This window comes from Anopheles moucheti, chromosome 2, assembly GCF_943734755.1.
Source record: "Anopheles moucheti chromosome 2, idAnoMoucSN_F20_07, whole genome shotgun sequence".
NCBI lineage: Eukaryota > Metazoa > Arthropoda > Insecta > Diptera > Culicidae > Anopheles > Anopheles moucheti.
In genome coordinates, this window is record NC_069140.1 from 82,789,483 (window position 1) to 82,800,920 (window position 11,438).

Sequence of the window (11,438 nt, forward strand, 5' to 3'; positions counted from 1 at the left end):
GGTATCACAGAGCAGATTGATGGAAATCCCAGTAAAGGCCCTCCGTAAATGTACTTTAACACGTTGACTGCCACGGTACATGTTTACTGAACTGCCCCGTCAGGCCACCGAATCGCTCTTAGAAACAATTGCATTTGTATTCGGTTTTTTTCTCCTTCTCTTTTAAATCACATTCATCAATTCTATTTGTTGTCTCAGTCTCTCCAAAATATTGTTTGTTGTGTTAATTTATTGGAACATTCTTGGAACATCTCCTCCCCCCTTCCTCTCACAAAAGTCGGTGATATTCCGACTCTAACTCCTGCTAGCAAGGGAATCGGATTTATCAGACTCTGACAATATCACTTCTATGAATTCCTCCGTTTTACCTATAATCAATTTTTCTACTGAGTGCTTGAGCTTTTTGAATACTTTAGTTGTACTTCGGATCTTTTAGCGCAAGGTTCATCCCAAGCAATTTTCGCAGCAAAGATGCCATATCGGACCAATGGTCTCTTATGCCACAACAATGAGGAAAGGCGTCAAATGGTACCGAAAGCTAGGAATCGAGCTTTATTTGGGAACCTCTGTAGTAAACGCTTTAGTGGTTTTTAAAACTGCAACAAAAAACATCGGCATAAGAGAATTTAGAGACGATTGCTTCTGAATTGTTACAAATACCCGTAAAAAATACAACTGCAACTTCTGATTCCTGCATAGATCTCCAAAGAGCTTACCATCAAATCCCTGTTGCGGAACAGGATATACCGAAGACAGCGATAACCACCCCATTCGGTCTGTTCGAGTTTCGTTATATGACGTTCGGATTAAGAAATGCCGGTCAAACACTACAAAGACATCTCCATTCTATTTTTCGCGATCTACCGTACGTTTTCCCGTATATCGATGACCTATGCATCGCTTCGTCGAATGAAGAACAGCACCTGAAACATCTACGAACGGTTTTTCAACGCCTAAGAGAAAACAGTTTGACCATCAATGTAGAGAAGTGCCAAATAGGTAAATCTTCAGTAATTTTTCTCGGTCACGCGATCACACCAAATGGTATCAAACCAAATCCCGAAAAAATCCAAGCGATTCTTGATTTTCCACGCCCTAAGGTTGCAAAGCAGTTGAAAACATTCATTGGAACGATAAATTTCTATCGACGTTTTATTCCACATGCAGCAAGTAACCAACAACTTTTGCAACAGATGATTCATGGTAACGTTAAGAATGACCACACACCGCTAAAATGGGACAACAACACCGAAACGGCCTTTTTGAAATGTAAGGAAGATTTAGCTAATGCGACACTCCTTGCACACCCTTCGCCGCAAGCAAATTTGTGTTTGCATGTGGACGCGTCAAATGTAGCAGTTGGGGGCGCACTACACCTAGTAACTAACCATGGCCTCGAACCTCTGGCATTTTTTTCAAAAAAGTTGACACCAACGATGCAGAAGGCTAGCACGTACGATCGCGAGCTTTATGCAATGTACGAGTCGGTACGATACTTTAAGGACCTTCTTGAAGCACGTGTTTTTTGTATTTACACCGATCATAAGCCACTCGTGACAGCTTTCCTCCAACGACCTGAACGAGCCAACCCTACACAACAGCGTCGATTATGTTTTATAAGCGAGTACACAACGGATATTCGTCACATTCCAGGGGAAGGAAACAATGTTGCAGATATGTTAAGCCGGATAGAATCCATCTTTTCCGAACCCATCGACTACGTCCAAATGGCGGAGATGCAACGAACGGATGCCGAAATCGCCGAGTTTATCCAACAACCTCCCGCAGGCACCACGATTCGTGTGAAACCTTTCATACTTCCATCGAAACAAGGCACATTGTATTGTGATGTGTCAACCCCTGAGATTCGTCCTTTGGTCCCGAAAACACTCCGTAAGCAAATCATCGCCAAAATACACCACATTTCGCACCCTGGCATCAGAGGTACAACACATTTGGTGAGTAAACGGTTTGTTTGGCCATCCATGAGGAAAGATTGCAGGAACTTTGTCACCACCTGCATTCAGTGCCAAAGAAACAAAGTAACCAGGCACAACCTCACCAAACCGGAACAGATTACCGTACCACCAGATCGTTTTCATCACGTACACATGGACCTAATTGGACCTCTACCTCCTTCAGAAGGCAATATGTATTGCCTTACAATGATTGACAAATTCACCAGATGGCCAGAGGTTGTACCACTACCCAACATGACAGCAGAGACGGTATCCCGAGCATTCATCGCAACCTGGATTGCGAGATTTGGAGTACCAGCTAAAATCACCACCGACCGCGGCAGGCAGTTTGAAAGCGAGCTTTTCAAAAAGCTATCTGAAACACTGGGCATCGACCATTTAAAAACATCCCCTTACCATCCACAGGCAAACGGTCAGATAGAACGTCTTCATCGCCAATTGAAAGCAGCCCTCATTAGCCATGATCGAGCCAGATGGACAGAAGCACTCCCGTTGGTGTTGTTAGGGATGCGCTCCACGATTAAGGACGACCTAGGAGCAACGGTAGCCGAGCTGACGTATGGCACCAACTTGCGTTTGCCTGGAGAATTTTTTGAGAATAGCAGTACTGTCCCTAACCTAACACCCGAGTTTATTTCGAATCTTAGAGCTATCATGAGACGATTGAAACCCATCCAAACATCCAATCATGACACTAACAGAAAAACCTTTGTAAACTCTAATCTGCAGTTTTGTAGTCACGTATTTGTACGCATAGATAACGTTAGACCGTCCCTCACGCCACCTTACGACGGTCCATACAAAGTATGTAAGAAAGGAAAAAAGACTTATACAGTAGAAATTAAGGGTAGGAAAACGGCAATCTCGATTGATCGCCTGAAACCAGCATTTTTGAGTGAATTCACCAAGCCACTCGCCAAACATTGTGATCAAAAAGATGTAACTCCCAGTGTTGACAAACATCAACGTCGATGACAGCCGGTTTGACAGAAAGCGCGGGCGTGAGTGAATCTAGCCCTGAGTGGAGAAAGTCCGGCGCGCTCACTCACACACGAAGGAAAAGGGATGACCTGTTGGCAAAGGCGATGACCGGAGGACACGCGTGCAATCAGGCGAACTGGGCCCCAGTAACAAGCCAACCGCGCTAAAGAACACGCTTGATTTTTTAATTCGTCCCCGTGAGCCTACTATTAAGGTATTAAATAAACGTATTAAGAAAAGTGAATTTTCTCGTGTCGCGTGTTTGTTGCCCTGTTGCGTTCGCAACACCCAGACAGCCGTCGTACCAAACCCGTTATGGCAGGAATATTTTTCGTCCACGAAAAAATTAAAGAAAGGAGGATGTGATGTAGCAGCTCACTGCATATTGCATGCAAGCGTAAATAGGAACACTCAACTCGCGAGTATAAATTATCTGCGTGCGCCTAGCGTTATGCGCAGATTCGCGATGTCACAGATTTATGTGATAGAATAAAAATTAGCTCTCTTGCTTCTTGACCAGCGAACCGATAGCACGTACGTATACCACATCATCCGAAGGACACATTTTCCGCTACCATCGATCCTCCAAACAACTAATTTCAGTCCGCAACAAGTACATCATGTTTTAGCCATCCGTCAGGACTCTCAAGGGAAAAATTGCGACGCGCATGCAAACAATGGTACAACAATAAGAGACAAAATATGGGCCGCTTAAAGGCACGTGAAACTGTTGAAAGATCGTTTACATATTGTTCAAGCAGTCCCGATCAACTTCAACTTTGTGCTGAGTGTTTTAACATTGTTCATAGAAAAAAAAAGATGAATAAATGAGAACAGAAACATAATAGAAACTTTCTTTTTTATTTAGAAAGAATAACTACGAAAAAAAGCACTGTGAAAGCAAAGGAATCAAATATGAGCAAATTTAAAGCGTGTAAATCGTCTGTTTCAACGTGAAATCTGTCAGCCACTATATGGCTGACGTGCCCCGATCGAAAAAAACCCGTCAGCCACATAGTGGCTGACATGGCGGTCAACGTGTTAATGTCTCTTTTTATTTGTAATCTACATGAGAGTTAAACAGATGGATGAAGATTTAAAGTGCCATCTCGCATGGATGAAATGTAGGAACCGGTATTATCGAAAATGCAAGTTCCTTTTATTTTTTAGGTGCATCCGACATCGGTGAGTTCTCGTAACAGACTCTGATCCTCGCTATCCTACTTTTGACAACCGTGTTGCCAGCTCTCGCCTCAACTGTCACAAAGACAGGGTGATTCATTTCCTACAGAAATTAGGTTCTAATATGCTTTGATGAAATTTCGCCTTTCTTGGGCATGTGATTTTTAAATATGCCGATTTTTGGCAGAGGCGAATTATAGTATCTTTAAAGTCGTCCAAAACTAGATCTACCTTAGGCAAAAAGTCTGTCTTGATAATTAAATTGATGGTGTTATGTGCGAAAGGGGACAACACGGTGGCATGATGGTAGCAGAGTCGGTCTTCACACGAACGGCCCGGACCAAAATCCCACCCAGACCAATACTCCGTAATAAGCACTGACTATCCAGCTACGAGTAAATAAAGTCACAGAAATAGTAGGCCTAGACCTCTTGAGATTGTTGTACCGATGATGATGAAGAAGAAAAAGATGTGCAAGATTACCAAGTGGATAAATTACAACTTTTAGAATTTTCTCCACTCAAAGCACGTGTTGCGTTCAAGCAAGAAAGCATTATTACCAGAACTAAAATACGACGATTAGACGTATAAAATAAACTGGTGTAAACTTCTGAAATAGTTCCGAATTGCAGATGTCAACGTAATCTTTTTGGTTCCTCTGATCCGTTATTGTCCATGTGCCGAGAGTTTAACGCTGTTTGTGAACGTTTTGAAACTGACGTGTCGCGTTTATTTTTTAAATTGTTAAATGTACATTTATATCAAAGCTTCAAAGGGGCCATATGAGGCTCATTGAATAAATAAAAATTAACAAATTAACAAGTTAACAAATCTTCTGTACAGTTCAATAAATCTCTCTAGGAATCCATCATATACTCGAATATAAAAATACCTCGCTGCAGGAATTAATATAATGCTTTTGAAAACCCTGTATGTGCAGGTCGAACAGAAAGAAGTACAATTGCTATCCAAGTAGCAGAGGGACATTGGAAATCTCCAGGCACACTAGACGGAAATGTCACTAGATGATGATCCAGTAAATATAGCATCAGATGATATGTTAGGACAAAGAAGTTGTGGCCTTTGAGATTAATAATGATTGGCAGATAAGTTCTTCTCCATTATCAAAGAACACCTGCAGTATGGCAAATCAATTAAGCCGTTGCAGTATTATGTCAAATAAAAATACACAAACCTACTCAAACACCTTCGTTAAAGGTAAAAGGATCTTTTAATATTATCACCTGAATTTGCAATTTGAAGAAGAGCGAAAGGTATGCCAACTCCACATGACGGTGAAAAGCGGTGTTCAAAGGAAAACTCCTTCGAGATAGTTCCACCAGGCCAAGGGTGTAGAACGAGCACCCGCCCGCCTCGGCATCACAACTAGTTTGCACGCTGTAATTTACCTTAAGCGCGTCGACTTACAACACTCCATTCCATTTCTCCGCTCCATCGCATCGGTTCAATCGGGCCACGGGCAACAGCGAACGATTGAGAATGCGGAACACAAACGAACAAGGCGTACCACCGTCGCGCACGGAAGGAATGTGCGCAGTTCCGCGAGGAGGAAGAAGATGATCCTGTGACTGATGGAGCGCGAAATTGATTCCTGCTTCCTGGCGGTTTTTCGGTGCGCCGGTGTGTACCACCGAGTACACACGCCCGAGTGTAAATAAAATAAGGGATCGAATAAATTCAATAACCATCATAACGAGAGCCGGGGCTAGATAATACCGACCGAAGCCCCGGAAAATACCAACCCCGGCCGCCCCCCTTCTGGGGGAACACAAAAGGAAAACCGGGGCCATGCTGCCAACATGCTTGCGTGCAGCAAAACCGTGCTTTCTCTTTGCCGAAAAACCCGCTGGCGAAAATCGTTTATGATTTGCTGTGTTGCGCTTAAAACCCCGGCGTTGATGTGCTGAAGCCCGCGCAAAGCTCGGGACCTGACTACTATCGTTTGAACTTTAACCACATGTTTCTGATGCTTGCGTCTGAGGCTGGGTGGGGGGCTAGGAACCCTCCCGCGAGCACCGCGAAAAGCAAAAGATGCCGCCCAAAAGAGGTTGGTGGAATTTAATTTAAATATCAGATCCTTGGTGTAGGCGGGGGAAAGTTGCAGCAACCCGCATAACTCCTTCCAGACACCCTCCCGAGGCCCGAGATGGCGTATCGTAAGGGATTTCGGCCTGGTTTTGCGTTATCGTGGTGGGGAACCTTCCCAGGGATAAAGGTTCCCCGTACGATGGTTGTGTGGGCCGGATTTTCTTTGTTATCTGCACAAGCTGGGTGATTGATTCGTTATCGGGTCACCGATAACGACCGTAAAGCCGATGCCGGGATCTACAGCCGTGGTGGTGGTGGCGGGAATGGAAGCAGGGTAAAACACATCTTCACACACCGTGCGGGATTGTGTACGTATGTTTTTGCACCATGGCAACGAAAGACATGGAGAGTTTTAACGTAATCTGGCTGTGGATTCATGGAGCAGATTGAAGGATCTGTCATGTTGATAGGCTTTGGAAGGAGGCTGACAACTCTGGTGTAACTTGTAGCTATTTTCACGAAATTTTAATTTACAAATTTTCCACACCAAAAAAATAAAGAAGAAAGGGGCGTTTTAAATGAATGAATCTTTCGAGAAGAGTCATGCAAATCATGAGCCATGATACAAACGAATGAATCGAACGAATCATGAATCCTCAGAGATTCTTATTGATCAGAGATTTGTTTGTTACTAATGATTTTAGTTTATACTAGTGTATATGATGATCTAAAGGCTGCTTTCAATCGTGATAATCATCGTTTACTACTGTCTACTTACTAAGTCTTGTGGCGACCAGACCACGTTAGCTAGGACACGAAACGCGCCACCTACGGAGAAATTGGTCGAACTAATAATAGCATAGTTGGGAAATGTCAAGCCTAGACGAGAACAATGAAGTCCTTGTTTGTAGTGGGGACAAACAGGAGAATCGGCAAGACTAGAACAAAGGGACAGGAACATGTATTTCGTGGAAAAGACGACACACCATATCGACACATGAGAGGTAACAGATGGTATGCAAAAACGATTTAAAAATGGTGGCGTGTATGGACATAGTTAGTTACAGTTCTACACTCCGACGAGGAGTTTCCGTCCAATCATCGTTCGGAGTCGAAGTGGTAAAAGTTGCTGTAAGACGTGTGCATTGCACCCAGCAACCAGGAAGGCTCAATAAAAGTAGGATTGAACTTCGGTTCGAGAACTTATCCTAAAGTCTTAAATCATACCTCGTTAACCGCTCGCTACCGTGTACAAATTGGAAACTGTTCATCACACGGATTCGAGAGCTTTTCAGGTGTTCCCCAGGGCAGTAGACTGTTTCTTCCCTGTTCGATGCATGTCTTATTGTCTCTGTTTGCAAAGATCCATTGACGGTTGTACTTACTGATGTCAAAATAATAATAATTTCATGTCCTCCTATAGATATAGATCAGCTCGTCCTTTAGTCTTTAGGTACTTGATTTCAGGGACTCTGTCAGGGATATAGAAGTTACCCTTGATCGTAAGCTTTGCTTTCATCCACATTACTGCAATATTGTAGAGAAGGCAAACAAAATGCTAGGGTTTATTATCAAGAAGTCGAGTGACCTTCAATGTGCGTTCTGAGCTCGATACCAGTGTTCAATTGTTTGGTGTCCCTAGTCTGTTGTGCGGTCTAGCAAGTTGGAGTCTGCTAAAAAATAAAATTTAGAAGTCTTGTCTTACGTTTTACTCCTTGGCGTAATGTAGCTTCTCGTCAGATATGCCAGACTCGTTGTTTGTTGTTTAGTTTACAGTCCCTCGTTAGTAGACGAGACCTGAGCTGTTAGCCCTTAGAAAGATCTGTGTGCCACCTAGAACGTTTCGAAATCACCGACTACTTAGCGATTGCGAGCATATAGCGATTGTTGTTTATAAACAGCGGTCCTCGTTTAACAGCAGACAGCGCGGCGAAAAAGGCTGTAGGGCGAGAGGGCAAAACGATAAGTCGGTCAGGTCTAGGGAAGGAGGAATCTAGGTAGGAGTAATGACCGCTATCATGACGAGAGAAAAAGGGATAAAAGTGCGTGCAAAGAGGCTCCGGGTCTCGTTTTATCGCCAAAAAGGGGATTGAATTTTTTAATTTCAAATAAAGCTAGATATTACAGAAACTTCTAGTTTTCTTACTCGACGAAAAGGGCATCGTTGCCTGTACGCAACAGCGATAATGAACTGCCATGACTGCCATGTGGCACTTAAATTCAACGTATCTTATGACGATTGTGACTGGCACCTTTCGATGAATGCTTTAACCAGGACCACTCTCTACCCTGTGTGACTGTACCCCTTAGGCTAATTTTTTAAGTCAAGTGACGCAAAACCAGTTTGTTTGAAGAAGAATTCAATCTATAAATGTAAACAGAAATAGGAAAGTTTAGGACAAGTAAGATTTTTTATCAAAGCAACCAAATAGCGAGACGAAAAAAATCAGTTAGTATCTACAGCTCGAGAGGAACGCATTTGTAACAGATTGTTTGCAAGAGATTAGTGAAATTAAAATACAAATAGAAATCAACGGAAGGAGTTTAGATTTCTTATTAAAAAAAGTCTGGATCTACAAGGATTGCATAATGCTTGAAGATTCATGACTGTTTGCAATTGAGATTCAGCCTCAGAACTCAGACACGCTCAACTCGAGACAGTACTGAAATATTTCCAAATAAAATGAACTTCACCTCCATCTTGCAGGTCTCAAAACTATCGATTAAAAATTCCTGACTGCCTTCATTAACATTCATTTCATAAGCTCATTACATAAATTACCCCCCCCCCCCCCCCCCCCTTCGCAAAAGGGGTGGAAAGTAATCGATTTTATCTTCAATCGTGCAATCACTATTATGCTCTCCACCTAATGGGACGGGAATATAATAACAACTCACTGTATTTTGTTTTTTTAGTCGGTGACGGTCGCGTGGAAAGAAGCAAAAGCTTTCCCGATGGATTGATGAAAATAGCTTCCCACACTCTCGGGCCGTTGTGTCCCTTTGAGCCCCGATCCCCCCCACCCCCCGCGTGGTGCCCTGGACAGGCGCAATTGTGCAGACAAGCGGATTAGCAAAATTTAACCGTGCTCCGGAAACTGATTACGTACATTTTGACAAAAGCTTCGTAATCGTTTTGCTCCTTATAACGACCGACCCACTCTCGGAACCCTCGGTAACGCCGGGTCGGGTCTTTTCATTTCATTCCAGCCTGCTCCATTTTATCAAGAAAGCCCACCAAAGCTCGACTCCTTGCAGTATGTGTGGGTGTCGGCAAGGACACAAGCGAAAGGATGAATGGGCGAAGACTTATAGTCGGCTTGAACCGATGAAGACGGCGACGACGACGATGTCGACATGGGGCATATGGGGTTGTAGGCCGGTAATGTCGTTGTTGCTGCTACCAAAGACCCGTTTCTATGGCGTGTGATAATGGGCTTTCGATGGAAACACAAGCTTTAATTACTTCCTCACCTTTGCCCCCCGGGCCACCCGTGAAACACCCCCCTAGTCCCCTGTCCCCTTGCAAGGATTTACGAGGTCCCATAGAGGAGGACACACCCCACATCCGGGAAAATGTGTCTCAACGGAAGCTGACACACACACATGGCAGTGATGAGCGTAATGAGCGAGAAAGTAGCGAACAACTTTTAAGCCTTGCCGCCTCTGGCCGCTGAGACGGTGTCCCTTTTCGTTCGTTGGTCCCGCCGGGGAAGAAGGTTTTCCTAGTGTTTTCCTCTAACATGTGTCTGTGTCCGGGGGTGAAAATGCTTTCGCTGCGATAATGATAACGAAAATGCTGTGTCGCGCCACGCGTTGTTTCCGAGTTTTCCCAAGCGGTGTGTGTTCGGGGATGAATAAAACATTGAAGTGCTGGGCGATACGGGACGAACCTCTCTCTCACTGACACTTGGATTTTAATCTTTTTTATTTTTAAAACCGGAACAAAAAAAAACCATCCCACCCGCTCGCGGACGGGACCGCAAAAACATACACACGGGTGGCAATGAAATGACGTGCATGGAACTGCGCTGTTAATTATCAAAACAGATGATCAACCCCCCGTCCCGAGAGTGTGGCCAGTGTCTGGCATTAATTTATGATAATCCGACAAGGCTCGTATTACGGATGCAGACGTGTAATGTAATCATTCAATAAAATTAACAAAAAAAAAAACCACCCCAGTTACACAAGGGGACTCTCGGGCCCGAGGTCCCGCGTGCCTGAGTGCCGTCAGGAGTGTCAGGAGTTTATGTCGTCGAAACAAAGAGGGTTTGGGGAGAAAGAGAGAGGTTTTTTTCGGTCGTTGCTGCTGCTGTGTGTGTGGCCCTCTGTAAGACATTTTCAGGCAGCGTGGCAACACTTTTCCGTGGCTTCTTGGGAGGTGGGAAAATCGGGAACCCGCGGGACCACGCATAAACATGAGCTCAGAATTGGCCCAGATGGATGGGATGGGTACAACCATCTAAACTAATTGCGTAGCATAAACTTTTGCTATAAAAATGTACATTTTTAACACGGACTCTAAAGACCAACCGTCGGCCAGTTCGACAGGTTGGTCCGGTGTGCCGGAACGAGTCCCCTCCCTCGTGTGTGAAATTGAACTTTACTCACCATTTGCGTAGGGCACCTCGTGTGTGTTTTCAGTTAGTTGCTGTTGCTGTGGTGTGAAATGTAGGTCATTCCGGTGCTGCTAAGTGTGCGTGAAGATCGCAACAAAATTTAGGATGCGATCAAATTTCCGATCTGGAAGACAAAAAGAGACGTGAAGAAATAATAAAATAACCATACATTATTTATAAGGATTATCTAGCTACCCGCTTCTGATACCGGCGGATCGGCACTGGGATGCATTTGTGCCGGGAACTACCCCTCTGGTTCACCCGGTCGGTTGCTCATTAAAAACCTTAGCATAACACCACGAAAACGACCAGCCCTCCATGCAAAAGACCCAAAAGGCCCCACCTTGGAAGGTGCTGCCACCAGCTCGCAATAAATCATTCGAAAATTCACAATTAACCTCGATCTAAATCAGTTGGCAATTATGAAGCTTTCTGTTCCTCCTTTACTCCCTTACTTTTTTTAGCTTCTTCCTCCACCTCTTCTGCCACACATAACTCCTATCGGACCGCCGACCCGCTGAAGGATTACTGTGTCGGATCTAACGCAAAAGGCCGCCGCCTAGTGAAATTGGTTCGAAAACGATTTGCTTATCATCGTGAAGCACAAATTACAGACATTTCTTTA

At 44.1% G+C, this 11,438-nt stretch overlaps 1 protein-coding gene across 1 annotated transcript in view; it reads right to left on the reverse strand.

Moving 5' to 3' along the window:
• The window catches only part of LOC128298036 (protein midgut expression 1-like), a 91,232-nt gene extending 80,294 nt beyond the window's left edge, over window positions 1–10,938 (reverse strand). Inside the window, exon 1 of the transcript XR_008287254.1 lies at window positions 10,806–10,938. The gene's annotated coding sequence lies outside the window, so the exon portion shown is untranslated. The remainder of the gene's footprint in view (window positions 1–10,805) is intronic.
• Between the last annotated feature and the right edge of the window lie 500 nt (window positions 10,939–11,438).